Source organism: Microcebus murinus, chromosome 17, assembly GCF_040939455.1.
Source record: "Microcebus murinus isolate Inina chromosome 17, M.murinus_Inina_mat1.0, whole genome shotgun sequence".
Lineage (NCBI taxonomy): Eukaryota > Metazoa > Chordata > Mammalia > Primates > Cheirogaleidae > Microcebus > Microcebus murinus.
Window position 1 is genome coordinate 11,051,368 of NC_134120.1, and position 20,826 is coordinate 11,072,193.

Genomic DNA, 20,826 nt, shown 5'->3' on the forward strand with positions numbered 1-20,826 from the left:
TTTTAAATTTCATTTAGATATGATAAAATAAAAATAAAAAAATCCATTTAGTAAATATCAGTTAGTGGTGAACTCTCACCTCTTATCTGAAAATGCCTATAATCACTTTTGTTTTTTAAAGCATATTTTCTGAATTTCCATTTAAAGGCGACTTTTTCCAGGCTTTTGAAGATATTATTTCACTGCTGTCTGTTCTCTGTTTCTTTTTAGAAATCACTTGGAAATCTAATTGTTACTTATTAAGTACTACATTCACTGAAGTGGTCTGCTCCTGCTATAGTGGGCCTGTGTGCTGTGCCACTTCTCCTCTCTGAATTATCCAGATAGAATATTTACCTGGAGTTTACAAATCAGCAGGAGGCCAATTTCCATTCTCCATAGAAAACAGCTCTGAAGGTTTCTCCCAGCATTGCCAATTAGTCAGCACCAGATCTAAGCAAAAACAGTGTTCACTTTCCCTAAGGTGCTCTCATGGAAATAATATGATTGTATCCTTTCCCAAAATGGCAGTCCAATTAGAAAGGTCCCTTCCATTCATTTACACTCAATCCCACTTTTATATATTACTCATTTTGGCCCACATCCTTTCACCTCATCATAATCACCAGCTTAGATCTACTACTTAACCAAAGTACCAGCAATCACTGTAGGCCTGCTAATGTTTCTTCTTAGCTCCATCTCCAGACTTACAGGAAAGTCCTCTCTTAAGCAATCTGAGGACACATATTATTTAAACAAAGCAATCCTTAAATTATAATGACATCTGCACCCGAATGTTTATCGCAGCACAATTCGCTATTGTAAGGTCATGGAAACAACCTAAGTCCCCGTCAATTCAGGAGTGGATGATTAAAATTTGGTATATGCTCACAATGGAATATTACTCAATTCTAAGAAACAACAGTGAGCTAGCACTGTTTATGCTATCCTGGATTAAGCTTAAGCCTGTTATCCAAAGTGAAGAGACACAAGACCAGGAAAATGGGCTCCACATATACTCGCCCATCAAATTGGTACTGACTGTTTAAAACTATGGTGCTCAAATGGTAGTAGTATTCACCAGGGATTCGGGGTCGGGGCAGGGGAAGAAACCCACATCCTAGGGATATGGCGAGCATTGTGGGGAGGGAGGGAAGACCTCTAACCCTTCTTAGGGAGAGGCAAAGATATAGAATGCAACCAAAATGTCAAAAAAGAAAAAAAAAAAACTTTTATCCAGTGGTGGGTAGGTGGAGAGGGGAGGAGGGGAAGGGTGTATACTTACATAATGGGTGTGGTGTACACTGCCTAGAGGTTGGACATGCTTCAAGCTCTGGCATGGTGGGGCGGAGGGGTGGCAGGGGCAATATATGTAACCCTAACAATATCTGTAACCCCATAATATAATGAAATAAAAGGAAAAAAACCTCATTTTTACCATTGCTTTGACCATCACCTGTTTTCATAATTCACTATTTTTAGAAAAGGATAATAAAGCCTGAGGCAGGGCTATGTGGCATTGTTTCCTTGACCATTTCTATATATGAGTACCAGTAAAATGCCCAACTTGAATAGAAGTAATATGTCCAGATTTCTTGAATGAAAGAATTCCCTGCTCCAAACCTCTCCTTGTGTCCTCCACAGTTGCTTCTGTTACAGGATAAGTGAATTGAGAGCATCATAGGTGTCAATCCCGGTTAACACCCATTTCTAGCTTCCTGGGGCCCATGACAGAGGTGTAATATAATTCACTTGTGAGCTTTGTGCAGGCTCTTGTCCTTGGGGACTTTTACTCACAGCCATTTCCAAGTAATTTCTTTCCTGTTGCCCTTGGATGCAGTTTCTTATCACTTTAGCCATTTCAGCAGGTACAACAAAAATGTGCTATGACTGTGATCATTAGGGCATGACCAAGCACCCAAAAGCCTGCTCATTTCATGAAATCATTTAACTTGCTCCAAGGATCTAAGGTATCTGCTCTAGCATTCCTATTCCCTGAGCCCTCAGCTATGCATATTTTGTGGACATCTACATAACTCACTTTTATTCTTCTTCTAAACTCACAAGGATTTATTGTCCAGCTATTTAGGGCCCATTTTCCTGACAATGTAGCAAGGCAATCTAAGGGTAAGAATGTCTAGATAAAAAAAAATCACCTTCTAGTCTTTGAGTATCTTGCTTTGAGGGAGGGTTTGTGTATGTAGCGATTTATTTTTCACCTTTTGAGGACTGCCCCTGCTTGCAGCAGCTCATGTGATTCTTGGAAATTTCCAAGATTGGGCTCAGCTTTGGATTTTAGCTGCATTTATCATTCAGATTTTCTTTATCATGTGAGTGACTATGTTCTTAACTTGTTTGCTCTTCTTCCTTCGAGAAGGCAATTTTCATGGTGTCTTCAATGTATTTCACTAAATTGTTCATAATGATTATTAAGTTCAAGTCCCATCTCAATAGGCCTGGGAATTATAATATTCATGTGGTAACACAATGAGTGTATACTGGATTCCATTATGTAAATTATCCTAGTTTGATTTCCAAATAGGGATTGCGAAGACCTCATTTGCTTGTAGGTTCTATAACAGTATACAACTCCTTTTCATATTACATTTCTTATATAGTCTTTATCATATCAGGCACAGCTAAAGTAATCAATGAAACCACTTAGTTTAATCCTGGAGTGTGTACTGTTAACATCTAGGAACCATCTGCCTTAACTACTGACCAGATAGGAGATAATGGATTACAAGCCCGTTGCTTAATTATTTATGTCCTAACAGTGGAATTATATCCTCATATTCACAGAGTTGAAAAGCAAATGCTTATATTCAAATTGTTGATGTAAAACCTAGAATTACATTGACATTAGGTTTTCTCGTTACGTGTTAGAAGGATTCTAAAGATGCTGTCCTCATAAGGTTTGCTTGATCTCAGGAGTTCAAAGCTGGATGCAGTGAGCTATGATAATGCTATTGCACTCCATTCTGGGCAACAGAGCGAGACTCTGTCTCTTAAAAAAAAAAAAAAAAAAATATATATATATATATATATATATATATATATATATATATATATATAAAATCCTCATAAGGATATGATACTATTAATTGAAAAAACAAACATCTTTTCTCCCATTCATATGGTTTCTAAATACAATGAGGCATTCTCTTTGTAGCCAGGAATAGTTGGTCCCTTTTATCAAGCAGGAATTTTTAATCTATATTCTCTTACTAAAATATGATCTCTGAGCTAAATATTAAGTTCAATTCTTTGCTTTTTTAAAACTTATAAATTAAGCATTACACCTTATTAAGTTTTTTTTTATTCCTCCTTAAAATATAACTTGATAAATACCACCCATTTCTTGGTTCTACTGAAGAACAAAGAAATAAAGGAAAATGCTTTATTTTTCAGCAGAAAAGAAATAAGCATGCCTTCCTATCCAAACATACTCATTGTTTAACACAGGTGGCAATTTTAGGAGACTAATGTGATCTAATATTCTAGGCCCCTGCAGCTTAATGAATTGACTAAAGACAAAAACCTGACACGAGATCTTTACTACTCCAGGTGCCCCAAAAGTATTTCAAGGCCAGATGTTTGTAAGTAATGTGATTTTGTAGTTATTATCTCTGGGGCTGGGAAAGAGGCAAATTCACTTTGTTTCATTTTTGTTTCAATGATTCTTTTTTTTTTTTTCTTTTTTACTTTTCACTCTTCTCCACAGTGTCAGTATAATTCACATTTCTTTAGGAGTGGTAAAATAATAGCTCATTAACTTAGAGTCTGGCTTCTGTCTACTTACTTTTTATACATCTGCCTTTGTTGTTTCAATTCAGAAGGTATTAAGTTTACAGATATATACTCTATAGCATGATAAATAAAACAGTTGAGTGGGAGAACCCATGTAAACATCCATGCTGTCAGGCCATTTCCCCATAAAAAAATCTTCATGGGAGAAAGTTACACATTTATTTGGCATAACTAATTTTATTTTCAAGTGGGAGGTTAGAAGAACCTCAAGTATTTTTGCACTCTATTCTTCATAAGCAATATATTGTTATGCCCTTTCATTCAATGCTTTACTTCTTTATGATCAGTTCCTAATTGTTCCCTTATATAATAATTAGAATTTTGATCACAGAATGGCTGAAGTTGACTTTATTGAAAACATTACTTAACATTTTATTGTCTTTCTGTATTTTATTTCAGCCTGTGATTTAAAAGGTAATCCTTTATTTTATTTCAGGATATTCCAATGGGAATACACACACACACACACACACACACACACACACATATATACATAGTGTATATATTCAAAGAAACCATTTTATTCTAAAATTACTCAGAGGATTTTTTCAAAGTGCCTAAGATATTCTAAGAATAAATACTTCATTCTCTAAATATCATTTAACCTTACAGCCATGATTGAACTAGAAAAAAAAAGGTATTGCTCATGTTCAAATACTGACGTCTGTATTTGAAAGTGAACATATGTGTGCACAGAGATAGAAGCATTTAGCTCCTATCTAGTAATCTTTAGGGTCCAGAGGCAAGAGCCACACTTGCATTAAATGGAAAATCTGAGGCATGTGTGATTTAGATAATGAATTTGGAGCCTTGACTAATATTGTCACAGTGCTTCAATGATTTGATCTCCTGATATAGCCAAAAAGATGAATTTTTCTAGTTTCTGTAGTAAGCAGTGTAAAAGAAAAAGAATATGTCCATCCTAGTTTGAGTATCTTGATAGAAAGAAAAACAGTACCTGGAAACACATTAGACAACCAACATAAAACTTCCCATAACATTATGACATTTTCCACATAATTTACACCAAAATTATGTTCTTCTTTTGCAATTGTTTCCCTTATTTAAGTAATGACCTTGTCAGAGATAATTTGGGCCTTTACAGGCAATTTTACTCTAATCTTTGTCCTGTATGTCAGTTATTATTACTGGGATAAGCCTACAATGATGTAGAAACTTATGTGCATCTCATGTTCTTTAAGAACAATTTTAGTTCCTAGAGTATAACATCTTCTGATGTTATATCTATGCTCTGAAGCACAAATCAAAATACACTTATTAAACCACCATGAAATTGAGTTGGAAGAAATTTTAAAACCATATGTTAAATTATTTCAACTATTCCAATGAGAGACCTTTTAAAATATGATGGACGAATCTCTTGATATGATAGAGCATTATTAAGATGATTCAATCGATAAAATAATCTATCTGATCATTGTAGCTGCCTGACAGAAAAAAATAGATTTTTGATTCACTCCCAAAATGTTAGTTGTGCTGTTTGTTTTTTTTTCCCCCATTTTACATAATAGTTTTTACTTGAGGAACAAAAGCAATTGCTTATTTGGTTGCTAAATAGTTAAGATGTTTTGCTTTGCTCTAATATTCAGGGAATAGTATAATTAAAATATTTTTGGTTTTCATTGAGGTATTGAAATAATTACCTTTTGAAGTTAGAATGAGACAAAAGCATTCACAGCTCAGAATTGACCACTATGTGTGCGTAGGAAAGTAAGTTGAACATTGATAAACGTTTTCTAAAATCTTCGTTTCTACTCATTGTACATTCTCATTTCACCTGGGTCGTGGACCTTGTCTAATGTGAAATGCAGGGAGGATTCCCAAAGGCTTGAGCTTCTGTCATCAAATATTTTTAGGATAATCAGAAATCAAAATGCAATAGCAAACTCAGAAAACCTCTGACTTACTAATTTATACCCTAATTAACAAGATTTTCTGATGATGTGGGTAAAGAAATATCATTCTCTTAGATGTTGACTAGGATTTAGACTTCTGAATCATGTAAAGTTTGCCCCTGTGTCTGATCTTCTGGCACTTTCAGAGGTCCTTTTTTTTTTATCTATACTAGTCTAGGACTTTCATATACTTACCTCTAAACAAGAGGAAAAGCTCTTTTCCATTAAAAGGCCAATTTTTCTTTGAAGTACAGCTCCAGTCAAACCATGTATATTTCAAAAACACATCAAAGTATCAGCTCAGATTGATATGGTACTGATAGTTTGATATTAAAGAGCTACTATGGATTAAAAATTCCAGATAACAGAAAATGTGAGTTTTTTACATGCATATTTTAAGTAATGTACATACATATTAATGACATTGATATATTTTTTCTATATAATCTTCCCAACCACCAATAAATGTGAATAGAGTAAAACCTATGATGAACATTTTTCTATACTTTCCTTTTAGTTTTTAAGTTTTCAATATATAGTTTGTCAGATTATAATTTCAGCAGTGATTCATTTTTTCTTTTATTTCCAGCCCAGCTTTATATGTGCATCTCTAAACCTCTGACCAATGTATTACCAGTAGAACGTGCAAAGATGTTATGGTAGTAAGATGATCAGAAAACTAAATTGATCCACTGAGAATTTGACACTTGTTTGTAGGACCAGGCTTATGCTACAAAGTTTTGTGTTATACAAACATGGTATATTTAATTTTTCGTTCCTTGCTGTTGGTGTCACTGATAAAACAATTTTCTATTTATCCTCTTAATTCCTAATTATCTTTCTCCTTTTTATCCTTTGACCTCTAAGTGTTAGAATTCCTCAAGGCTTCATTTAAAATAATAATGAGATATCATTATTATTTTTTGTTTTTGGAAATTTTCTCCTAAGTAATCTTATTAATTCCCATGGGTATAATGAAATTTATATGTCAAGGACTCCAAACCTAATCTGTAGTCCAGTTGCCTCATTTGAATTTTAGACTCACATATTCAACTGTCTATTTAAAACATCAGTATCTAAGGAGAGAAGAAGAGAAAGAAAGTGGGAAAACAGAAAAGATAAAGCAAATAGGCAAACAAAATATATCCCAAAGTGACCAACTGACTTTCTTGGTTAAATCTTTCTCACGTTTTTGTTATCTTAATAAATGGCCCCAGTATCTATTAATAATTAATTGCTTAACATAGACATTTGAAAGTTATTCCTAATATTTATCTTTCTTTTGCCATCCCAAAATTTTGCTACCATGTTCTGTCAAACCCATTGTACAATTTGGCTCTTAGCGTAATTTTTACCTCCACTACCCTGGTGTGAAGCACCGTTGTCTTTCACCTGGGCTGCAGCAATACTTTTTTGTCTGCCTCCTTCCACTTTTTCTTCCTTTCAATCCATTATCCACTGAATCATCTTTGTAAAAGCATCATGCCATTGCTTTGTGTGATGCTTTTACCATTACTCATAGCATAAGGACACTACAAGAACCCTGTTTCTTCTGGCTGTTGCTGACCCCTTTACCTCTCCTTACAGTCTCCTGTCACTTCTGCACCAAACTCCAGTCTCACCAATCATCTTTCCATTCCTCAATTTCACCAAGTGCTTTCTCACCTCAAGGGCTTCACTTCCTTGTTCCTGTGTACGAGTGCATGAAATGCATTTCCTGACACCCTTCGGCTGAAGAAATAAAACTGCTGCTCAACTTTCAGCTCTCATCTTAAAAATTACTTTGCAAAGAGCACCAATAACCCACTCTAAAGATAGATCCTTTTTTTTCCTTTAAAAAATAATTTCCCTAATCTATCTTTATATCTATCACCTTTATGCCTATAAACTACCTATGCTTTACATTATTATCACTTCAGCACACAATCTCCTACCAGCAGAGCCGAGAGGGGAAGACCTTTCTTTCCCTAAAGATTTATACTTTCTTATTGAAGAAGATAACTTCCTGTGAGGAAAAAAAAATCAGAATTGGAAGATATTTTCAATAGTATATATTATTCACAAGGGGAAAAAAAAGCAGAAGCAATTCTTTTAGAGAATAACCAGGGAAGGAGATGAGTTTAATTGGAAGATCATAATCAAGGGGCCGGGATCCCTGCACTAGGGAAATATCATCCTAGCATAGTGCATTGCAGAACAAAAATAGCCTAGTGCGATTCCCATCACCAGAGCTATTATTCTCAACTTCAAGAGCCAAAATACTTCAGATTCCTCTATTATTAATTTATTTGCTTCTCCAATAATGTATAAACTAAATCATAATGTCAGTATACATCGTGAGAGTTAAAAAAGGAAGAAATTTGTACAGAAAAGAATTAATAAAAATGGAATTAAAGAAAATGAGAAATGAAAATATAGTCAAATTAGCAATGAAAGATTTGGTACATTTAAAAGTATTTTTATAAACAAGGATACTGACAAACATGTCTAAGTAAAATTACAAAAGGGTAAGAAGATATGGCAACTTACACAAAAGATTTTTTTTAATATTATTAAAGAGAGCTTATTTTAATGCAGGGCTTCTCAACCTCAGAACTCTTAACATTTTGAAGTGAATAATTCTTTATAGTTGGGGCAGCAGAGAGAGGGGATTGCCCTGTATATTATAGGATGTTTGGCAGTAGCCATGGGCTGTACCCACTAGATGCCAATATCAATCTTCCCCACTCTCAGGTTGTGACAACCAAAATAGTCTCCAAATATTGCTAATGACTCAAGGAAAGCAGTATCACTCATCTCTCACCCCTCCCATTAAGAACTACTAGATTCATGTGAAGGGAACAGGGTTTTGCATGAAAAGGTCTATTTTTAAGTCTTATCTTAACATTGAAATTTTGGAATAGTTGCTTAACCACTATATTTTCAAAATTTTCTCAGGAAAGTGGAGATATTTACACTGCCTGGTTCATCAATAATATTTTTTAAATGTTTTCAAGAAAATAATGACAAAATAGGAACAGAAAAATGAAAATTGAGAAATTCACAAACACGGATCAAACATAACTGTTATATTACAGTGTCTTAAGTTTTCAATGATATTTTAACAGATAAAGTAAAAAGACAGATGATTACATGCATAATTCTTTTTTATTATTTCAAAATATTATGGATATACAAATGTTTTTGGTTACATGAATAGCTTTTGTTATGCTTGAGGCAGAGTTATAAGTCTTCCATCACCCAAATAGTCTTCAATGTACCCATTAAGTAGATTTTTGCCCATCCCCTCCTCCCCTCTTCTCCTGCTTCATTTCCACCGAGCTTTCATTAATTCCCTCTGTGCACATGTGTGCTCATAGGTTAGTTCCAATTTAATACTGAGTACTTGTAGTGTTCATTATTTTTCATTCTTTAGCTACTTCACTTAGGATAATGGTCTCCAGTTCCATCCAAATTGTTGCAAAAGGCATTAATTCATCCATCTTCATGGATGAGTAGTATTCAATACTATGCAGATGCCACATTTTGTTAATCCACTCATGAATTGATGGGCACTTGTGTTAATTCCATATCTTTGCAATTGTGAATTGTGCTGCAAGAAACATTTAAGTGCAGGTGTCTCTTGATTAAGATGACTTCTTTTCCTACTGGGTATCCACCTAGTAATGGGATTGCTAGATCAAACAGTAGGTGTATTTTAGTTCTTTGAGGAATCTCTATACTGTTTTCCATAGAGGTTGTGCTAATTTGCAGTCTCACCAATGACCATTTTTCTCTTTTCTTTTGAAAAACTTCTGTTCATGTCTTTTGCCCACTTTTTAATGTTTGTTTGTTTGTTTGTTTGTTTGTTTCTCCTTACTGATTTGCTTGAGTACTGTCTAGATTCTGGTTATTAGCCTTTTTCAGATGGATAGCTTGTGAATATTTTCTCTCGTTCTATAGGTTGTCTGTTTGTTCTGTTGTTTATTTCCTTAGCTGTGCAGAAGCTTTTTAATTCAATCAAGTCTCATTTATTTATTTTTGTTGTTGCTGTGATTGCCATTGAAGTCTTCTTCATGTATTCTTTCCATAGACTAATATCTAGAAGAGTTTTTCCAACATTTTCTTCTAGCATTCTTATGGTTTCATGCCTAAAGTTTACGGCTTTTTATCCATTTTGTATGAATTTTGTGAGTGGTGAGAGATATGGATCTTATTTCATTCTTCTGCATGTGGCTATCCAATTCTCCCAGCACATAGGGCCTCTTTTTGCAGTGTATATTTTTGTCTGCTTGGTCAAAGGTCTATTGGCTGTATGTGGATGGTTTTATATGTGGGTTATCTGTTGTGTTTCATTGGTCTATGTCTCTATTTTTGTGCCAGTCACATGCTGGTTTGGTTAATAAAGCTTTGTAGTATAGTTGAAAGTCTAGTAATGTGATGCCACCAGACTTATTCTTTTTTTATTATTATTCAGAATATTATGGGGGTACAGGATTGCTTTTGCTGTTCGGACTCTTTTCTGATTACAGATGAAGCATAGAATTGTTTTTTCTAGATCTGTGACATATGACATTGGTATTTTAATGGGGTTTGTATTGAATCTGTAAATCACTTTGGCTTGTATGGACATTTTAGCAACATTGATTCTCCCAATCCATGAGGATGATATGCTTTTCCTTTTGTTTGTGTCATCTGCAATTTCTTTCCTCAGAGTTTTGTAGTTCTCTTTCAGAGATCTTTTGCCTCCTTGATTAAGTATATTCCTAGGTATTTTATTTTCTTTGTGGCTATTATGAATGGCATTGAATCTTTTATTTGACTCTCAGCTTGATTAGTATTGATGTATAGGACTGCTACTGATTTGTGTACATTGATTTTGTAACCTGAGACTTTTCTGAATTTATTTATCATTCTAGGAGTCTTTTGGTGGAGTCTCTGGAGTTTGCTAGATATAAGATCATATCATCAGCAAAAAGTGATAGTTTGGCCTCTTCTTTCCTTATTTGGATACTCTTTATTTCTTTCTCTTGCCTGATTGCTCTGACTAGGAATTCCAGCACTATGTTGAATAGAAGTGGTGAAATAGGCACACTTATTTAGTTCCAAGCCTTAGTGGGAATGCTTTCAAATATTTCCCATTCAGTATGATGTTGGATGTGGGTTTCTCATATGTGACTTTTATAACTTTGAGATATGTTTCCATTTACACCTACTTTGTTGAAGGTTTTTATCATAAAAAGATGCTGAATTCTGTTGAATGTTTTGCCTGCATCTATTGAGATAATCATATTGTCTTTATTTTTGTTTCTGTTATGTGGTGTATCACGTTTTGGATTTCCATATGTTGGATAATCCTTGCATCCCTGGGATAAAGCCCACTTAGTCATGGTGGATTATTTTTTTGATGTACTATTGAATTTGATTTGATAGTATTTTATTGAGGATATTTGCATCTATATTCATAAGGGATATTGGTCTGTTTTCTTTTGTTGTTGTAGTTGTGTCTTTTCCTGGTTTTGATATCAAGGTGATAATAGCTTCCTAGAATGAGTTGAGGAGGTTCCCTCCTCAATGTTATGGAATATATCTGCAGTATGAGTAACATCTCTTCTTTATAGGTCTGGTAAAATTTGGCTGGGAATCTATATGATATGTGGCTTTTGGGGGGGGGGTGCAACTATTTTATCACTGCTTCAATCTCTCTGCTCTTTATTGGTCTTTTCAGGAGTTCTATTTCTTCCTGATTGAGTCTTTGGAGGTTGTGTGAAAGGTTCTACTTTCATAATTATTTAACTCAAGGGGGCAGAAAGTTAGTTGCTCAAGGGAAGTATAGGTGTTCTTAGCCCTTTTCTACTAGAGGCATCCCTGACTTTACAAAAAAGACAATAAAGACATAGAGGATACTGCCCACAACACTTTCTATTTTCTCTGCCAGAAATTGAAAGAGTGGATATTCATGCATGGTAAGCCAAGGTTGCATGCAGCCCTGACAGCTAGTAGGTGGCTAAGGTTCTTGCGCTATCACAATAACAGCCAAGTCATTGTCCAACAAATTTAGAGAAAGCTCTTAGAGTTATTACTTGACAGTTATGCTCATTGAGTCACAAATGTATTCTTTGGAAACCACAAACACTCAATTAGGCCATTAGAAATTTATTAGATCTGTTTGTGCATAGAACTAAATTTATCAAACCACAGGAACAGCATACCAATTAAGGTGCATAGTCAAATTGAAACTAGTGTTATGAAAGAGATCTTAAGTAGTTGAAAGAATATAATATGAATATAAGATGAAAAGTATAATGTAAAATAATAATATAGAACATAAGAAATATACAAAGTATATTTTTATTGTGGAAAATATCCATAGCATAAAATTCACCATTTTAACCATTTTTAAGTGCAGAGTTCAGTGGCATTAAGTATGTTAACATAGTTGTGCAACAATCAACACCATAATACCATTCATCTCCAGAACTTGATCATCTCAAACTGACACTGTGTCCCATTAAAAAATGAATCTCCCTTCTTCTCTCACCCAACCCCTGAAAACAGCCATTGTATTTTCTGTCTCTATGAATTTGACTGCTCTAGGTACCTCATATGAAGTGAATCATACTTTCCTTCTGTTGCCGGCTTATTTCACTTAGCACAAGGTTCATTCATGTTGTAGCATGTGTCAGAATTTCATTTATTTTATGTATGTATACATCACATTTTGTCTATCCATTCTTGTCAATGGACACTTGCTCTCTCCTTTTCGCAACTGTAAATAACAAATCAAAACCACAATGAGATACCATCTAACACCAGTGAGAATGGCTTGTATCAAGAAATCCCAAAACAACAAATGCTGGCAAGGATGCGGAGAGACAGGAACACTCCTACACTGCTGGTGGGACTGCAAATTAGTGCAACCTCTGTGGAAAAGAATTTGGAGATACCTCAAACAGCTAGATATAGAAATGCCATTCGACCCAGCAATAGCATTGTTGGGCATCCACCCCAAAGAGCATAAGACATTCTACTATAAAGACATCTGCACGCGAATGTTTATGGCAGCACAATTCACTATTGCAAGATCATGGAAACAACCCAAGTGTCCGTCAATTCATGAGTGGATAATTAAAATTTAGTATATGCTCACAATGAAATATTACTCAATTCTAAGAAATGACATTGAGCTAGCACCGTTTATGCTATCCTGCATTAAGCTTAAGCCCGTTATCCAAAGTGAAGCGACACAAGATCAAGAAAATGGGCTCCACATCTACTCGTCTTCAAATTGGTACTGACTGATTAAAACTATGGTGCTCAAATGGTGATAGTGCTCACCAGGGTTTGGGGAAGGGGAAGATATACATCTTAGGGTTGTGGCGAGCATTGTGGGGAGGGGGAGGGAATACCTCTAACCCTTCATAGGAAAAGGCAAAGATATACAATATAACCCAAGGTCAAAAAAAGAAATAAAAAAAAACTTTTATCGGGTGGTGGGCAGATGGGAACAGGGAGGAGAGGAAGGATATATACTTACAAAATAGGTGCCATGGGCACCACCTGGGGGTAGGACACGCTTGATGTTTTGGTAAGGGGGGGTCAGGGAGAGAAATGGCAGGGGCAATATATGTAACCCTAACAATATTTGTACCCTTATAATATGATAAAATAAAAGAAAAAAATCCTGCTGTGAACATGGGCATGCAAATATTTATTAATACTTTTGGAGGGTTATGATCTAGTCTGCAGATGTAGCCCCAGGAGCAGAAGCTGCCATATCCCATCCCCTTCTACTTCTCATTGCAACCAATAGAGGCTATTCCTACCATTATATATATTTAGATATATATCAAACAGGTATATATCTATATCTATATATCTATATCTATATATCTATATATCTATATCTTTGAGCCCCTGCTTTCAACTCTTTTTATTATATATCCAGAGGAATTGTTGACTTATATGTTAATTCTATAGTACAAAGTATTCTTAAGTAAATTTGCACCAATGTTATATAAAATATTTTTAATGTCTCGGAGAGTAGGATTATATAATCTTGAATATATTAGGGACCCAAAACTTTGTTCTTTAATTTACAGATGAACAAACTAACATATTAATAATTTCTCTTCACTTCTCTTAATAGGAAATTTAGTGTGTTCCTTAACTTTGACAGTAGACAGCAAGCTAAATCTATAGGTCAGAAGTCAGAGTCGTTCTTTACCAAGGATGGTATTAGCTTCACTAAACACTACGCCATACACTCTTTGGAAAGGCAAGTGTTTAAAGAGAGATATGGCTTAACATTGAGGAGATTTCAGTTCATTGACTAATTTCTATTGTCTTCTTTTCCTTCCCTTATATGTAGAAGAAGATCTCCATTCTGCATTTTTTTTCTCTGCCAGTTAGAGTTTTGCTATTACCTATACTTTAGTAAAAAGCAAATCTATGTACATTCACTGTGGCTGAAATTTTGATATATAGTGACATATTCAATTAAAATATTTTCTATGCTTATTTTGGCTATTTCTTATATTTTAAGTTGCTATTTTCTTATTTTGAAAAGATAGGTCTTAAAATTATTAAGACAAAATTTTTATGATAAATTCATTGGAAACTAATATTAACATCATTATCTCAATCGTCAACACCACCCTTAACCTTTGATACCATTTATAGACAATCTGTTAACTTGAATTTTCATGTTTAAAGGACTGACATCTTGACAGATACTACTTTAATGAATGAATTATTTGACACTTAATCTCAGAGGGATTAAGAAATTGTCTAATAAGACTTCTGGCACAAAACTTACATTTTCCCATTACCTTTATGTCATATTTTTTCTGACTAAAAAGAAAAATAATTAAGAAGTTTTTGCATCTAAGCAGAATAGCATTTAATAATGTGATATGTGGAAAAGGTCATTTGGCTGAAACAGTGGATACCTACGTTCAAATCCCATGCACAAAACTTAATTTTGACATAATCTTAAGTAAACTCTACTTTTTTCATGTCTATCACTGCCTTATCTGTCTCCTAGAATGATCATAAAAATATAGATAATAAATTTGAGAGGTTTTAGAGATTTTTTAAGTATGATAAAATACATTGCACAATTTCATTCATTTTAACACTCTGTCTTTAAGACATGCAGTAGCAGAGGCCATCATATTACATGTACCAATTGCCATATTTAGAATAAATCATAATGTGTAATTGCATTTTAAATATTTTACAGATAATATAAATAAATAAAATGTATTCTAAGCAAACCAAATCTGCCAAAAAATGTTATTTTTAAAAATGTCTCTAGGCCAGGCACGGTGGCTCACTCCTGTAATCCTAGCACTCTGGGAGGCCGAGGTGGGCAGATCATTTGAGCTCAGGAGTTCGAGACCAGCCGGAGCAAGACCAAGACCTCGTCTCTACCAAAAATAGTAAGAAGTTAATTGGACAGCTAAAAATATATAGAAAAAATTAGCCAGGCATGGTGGCTCGTGCCTGTAGTCCCAGCTACTCGGGGGAGGCTGAGGCAGCAGAATTCCTTGAGCCCAGGAGTTTGAGATTGCTGTGAGCTAGGCCATGGCACTCTAGCCAGGGCAACAGAGTGAGACTCTGTCTCAAAAATAAAATAAAATAAAAATGTCTCAAAATATATACAGAAATAAGAACCCAGTTGCCTAGACAAAAATAATTCTAAGAATCAGAAAAAATGTATAAGAATTATGGTAATAAAAGTAGTCATTTATGGAGAAAAATAATACTTAAGCATGGAGTGTCATGGATTTTATAAATGGTGGAATTTGGTTGCTGGAACGAAAGCTCAAAAAATGCTCTTTTGCATTACCAATGAAAACACATTATTTTCCCTTAGGAGGTGGTCTAGATAAATTTAATATATAGGATAATATATCTATATTTTATGTATAGATAAATTTAATATATAGGTTGGAATGGCATATATTAAGTGATTAAAGTTCCCATTTAGCATCAGTAAATGGATAGACCATAAGTTTTTACTTGACAATATATTGATTGAAAGTAGATTAGTATGCATTGTCATTCTACTTTGGGAATCAATTTTACATGTTGATAATATGTAAAACTGTTTATTCTTCTATTTTGAATACAAAAATGGAAAAATTCTATTAGTTTTACTAGAAATATACAAAACAGGAAAGATGTATTATAAAAGTCTGCTAGATGTCCTGTCCTAAAGAAAGAACACCAACTGACAATATGGCAATTTTTAGTACTTTATCTTTCATTTGGTTCTTTGCTAACCTCGTTGTCTTTAAAACCTCCTGGAAATCTTTTTTTTTTTTTAATTTTTCCTTTTATTTCCTCATAATATGGGGGTACAAATATTGTTAGGGTTACATATATTGCCCCTGCCACCCCTCCCCCACCCCGCCGTGCCAGAGCTTCAAGCGTGTCCAACCCCTAGGTGGTGCGCACTGCACCCATTATGTAAGTATACACCCTTCTCCTCCTCCCCCTCCCACCTGCCCACTACCTGATAAAAGATTTTTCTGTTTTGGGGTTTTTTTTTGACATTTTGGTTACATTGTAGATTTCAAACTTCCAGGTCCTTTATCTGCTAATTTGACTCAGTATCTTTTGTATAGAATGTAGTAAGTTGAGAAACACAGCACAAACACATACCAGAATAGGAGAGACAAGAAGAGGAAAATAAGTAGATTGCAATGAATCCAGTATCATTCTGAACAGGCTGTGAGGAAGAGGTGTGTGTGTGTGTGTGTGTGTGTGTGTGTGTGAGCATGCGCAGACATTTGTGTATGTAGTGTGTGTTCATGATGCAAAAATCACAGCATAAATAGTTAAGCAGAGAAAAATTGAGGGATTGTCTGTTAAAAAAGGTTTGGATTGAGAGTTGTTAAAGATGAGAATCAGTGAGTAGGATGGAACCATAAAAAGAAAAGCTGTGGGTGGCAGGCTGAGGAAGTAGGGTATCCTCTTGTACACAATCTGGATCACAGGATATTGCACAGAACATATGTGGCCTTGTTGGTCCACCTTCCTCATTATACTGTGAGCTCCCTCTTATGGAAATATTCACCTACAAGCATGGATGTCATGCTTAGTACCAAATAGAGTCTGCAATGGAAAGAAAATATTGGAATAAAATATTCAGGAATCATTGCTTATCATCCCTTAGGGAATCCATAAACTGATTGAACTCCTGGATTCTGGGCTTATTTATGCCTGACATTTATCTCAACACTGAGGCCTTGAAAAAGAAATAATTTAACATTAAAAGAATATTCATAGAAACAAGGAGTGGTGTTATTTCCCTTTCTCCATTCTACTTTAAAATCCTTTCATAAGATGCAGAACTTAAAAATTCCTATTCATAAAAGTAGGAAGAAATAAATAATACAATACTGAAAGCAATTCCAAATGTGACCACAGGAGTTATAAATACTGTCAAATCAATTGCCCAGTTGAAGAGTCTGACACTGAGCTTGAGGGTTTATATTTATTCTTTAAGCTGTTCCGTGGCCTAATTTTTATCCAGAAATAGATATCTAACTTATTTTTTTCCTAGAATTTCTTAAAAGTGCATACTAGCATTTCTCAGGGTCATAAGAAGGTAAAATAGTATGATCCAATTTTTTTGTAAAGTTAACCATATTTATTAGATATTTTCATGTATCAGACAGTATTAGCACAGGATAAGAGAATAAGTTTCAATGACAAAAATAGCAATAAAATATTCCACTCTCATAAGCAGTATATTTTGGATAGATTTCAGGAAAAGAAGTGGAGATTTTCATTTCAGCCCTACCATTTAGCAGCTATGTGACCTTGGGTGAGTCACTTTAATCTTTACAAACCTCAGTTTCTTCACAGTAAAAAAAATGGGGTCTTGGTAAATGAGAGCTAAAGACATTTATAACTCTAAAATTTTATACTGTGATTCAAAGGCTTCTGTGAATTATTAAAATTCAACATTTCCATAGCATTCAATTAGGGCTGCATAATGACAAGGCAGACAATTAATTATTTTAAATTTCTAAACTCTACTTTCCTCGTAAAGACAACTCTTAAGTGCCTCTTTAGGTCAAACCAGGTCTAGACTGCTATTTAATCACTCATAATGCATCACACTGATCTGGATACAGCATTTAAGCCTGTTATGTATAACCCTCGTATGTAGGATATGGTATTTAACTTCTACATCCAAATCCACAATGTGCTTCCAATATCAATTTCAAGATACAAGGTAATATTTCAATAGAATTGATAAAATAGCACAAAAGCGCTAAAGTCACTATAAATTCTGAGTGTGTTTCTCTATGTGAGTGTGTGCACATACATTAATGCATACTCACATTTCTGTCGTGTAATGATCTCCATTGATTTTATGACCAGTAATGTGAGTGCAGATGGCAGCTGAGGAGAAGCCTGTGGATGCTTTATGTTTGAGCAGAGCCTGTAATTATCCCAGTATCATTATCTGTGAATAAGCAGAAAGTATCTTCAAATTAATAATCTTTACTCTGATGCTTGGTATTTCCTACCTAGGTAAATTATCCATGAACTGCTGGTGGAAGTCATGAGGTAACTTACTTGCTTTTTATTTATTTATTTATTTATTTATGTCAGAAGAAGCAACTTTTTATCTCTTCAAAATTTTCAAAAACATTCAAATCTCCAATATAGTGATTGAAGGAGAATAAAGATTGTTAATGATATCTTAAAGGGAAACAGGAAAAGTTGTGATTTTCAGCTACTTATTATTTTGGAAAACCAAGAAGGGGAGCATGACTATAGCAACTACATTCCATCCCTGTCAGGAAAGATGTCCAGGTTTACTCTACCAGGATTCATCATAAAATATTAACAAAAAATTTCACACAGTCTGCTTATGAATTTGCACCATTTTATTAATCTGATATGTTCACTGTTATCTTTAAGTATAATTGTAATATTTTTAATCATTGTATCTCTTAATACTCAATCTTCCTACATTAGTCTGATTGTATCAGCAAGACAACAATCTAGAAGAGGAATTTCTGTGCTGAGTTCGAAATCCACAATGTGCCCTTGTCCAATAACCCCCTCTGTACAGTAAACATCAAAAGTTCAGCCTACTGAAGAGCAGACACACGTTTCTTTTATTTAGTAATTAGGTGTTTAACTTAGTAACTCCTTATTCACACTGTTTATGAAATTATTAAAATTAATTTCGCCTGCTGGGCCATTTACCTGGTGCATATCTGAGGCATGGCTTGTTGACAGTGGAACTCACTCACTCCTGAAATAAGATGGTTTCTTCTTTCTCTCTAAACCATTCATTAATGAACATGATATAGTCTTTCTTCCAAATATAAATTTCCAAAGGCCTGATACAGCTGCTGTAGAGACCATGTGTCCTTGCAGATCTGAAAATGAAGCAAAAGGAAGAGGCTAAGAAAAAGGGAATTTCCTGGGAATATAATGTATTATACATAACTGAGGCTCATTAAATAATATTAAATGAAGGATCTAAATAAAGGAGAAGAATAACATGTGCTAAATTGACTATTAGGCAGGGAGAAATATATTCACAATTAGGGAGTCAGTAAACACCTGCCTAAGGGGATTGACAGAAATTATTTAATTAATTGAGGATAAAAAAACATGTTGGAATGTATTCTTTTCAAAGCAATAGAATTATTCTTTTAAACACTTGAGGAAAACCGATGTTGCATAACTGTTAAACTTTTCAGAATAATTATTCTTCCTTGGTGCACATGTAATTCCCATTTGTTATCTGGTTATCTGATTACTTATGTAATTTCACCTGCAATTGAAGAGGCTGGTCAGACATCTCAGTGGCAAACTTTGGCAAAAAAGTTGAAAAGTAAAAAGTTTCCAGCATTTGAGTTTCTCTTTTTATACAAGCTGATATGGCTCTCTTGGCACCTCATTGAGCAAATTGGTGCTAATTGCAAACTCTTTAACAAATTAAAGAGGCATGAGGGGTGCAGTGGGCAGTCTGGCATAAAGGTAGCAGCTCTGGCAGTGCCTTACTAACCAAAAACTCAGAAATCCAACTCAGCCTAGGCATAATTAGGGCCATTTGCTGGGAAATCCAGGAAAGAAGGCAATTCTATGAGCACTTCTCAAGTAAGGAAATGAACAAGATGCTTCTAAGAACTCTAGGAGTGCATGTTTACGATCATCATACACAAGGTCCAATCAATCCTACTGACATAAAAGAAAGTTTGAAGAGAAGCTAAACTAACCCAAAGACTGCCATGTGTCCACGGGTATATTAATACTAAATGAGAGATGCCTAAATAGGATAAAAGAAATAATATAAGAATGAATTCAGAGAAAGAAAAGAATCTCTAATTCTCCTAAAGTATATTGATAGATTCAAGATGAGAGTAATGTATTCAGAGTTCCTTTTGCCAATTGGCCAGCTTTCCCCATGAGAAAAATGAAACTTAGATCAAATATCTCTGTAAAGTCAAATACAGTTAGCTGAGATGGGGCTAGGTTTGCCATTTCTCAATTTACTCTTCTTTCTATTAGATCTTGACATATTAATAGTATCTTTGCCTTCAACAAAGACAATGAGTCACTGCATTCAACATACTTTCTGCTCACCTCAGTAAACAATTCTTAGGTAAGAAAAGACAGAAGAACTCACTCAATGTAGGTTTTCAGACAGAAGTCAGAATTGGAGTATGAAGTTTCGAAGAAAGATTGAGGTTAGAAGAGATTTTAGAGTCCTCTACATATCAACGTTCTGTAACCAAGTGGGTGGATAAAACCATCAAGAGGGCAGGGAGAACTAATGACCATTATATGTCTAAGGCAAAAAGAAAAAGAGAATGAGGAGTAAGTGAAGGAAATGGTATTTCAGGAGAGAAAGAGGAAAAAGCAAAGCCTGGGCATTAAAGAAAGAGAAATGCCCAACACTGTCAAATTTTGCAAAGAGGTGTGAAATGCGAGAATGCAAAGGTATCAGGTGATGAAGAGTTCATGTGGATCTGGAGGGAAGGTATTTAATAGAGTGTAATTCTTAGAATCCAAAGTAAGATAGCTAAGGTGGTGAATTACAGCAGCCATCATTGCTTTTAGACTTTGTATTAATAATTGACAGTCCCCAAGAATTATT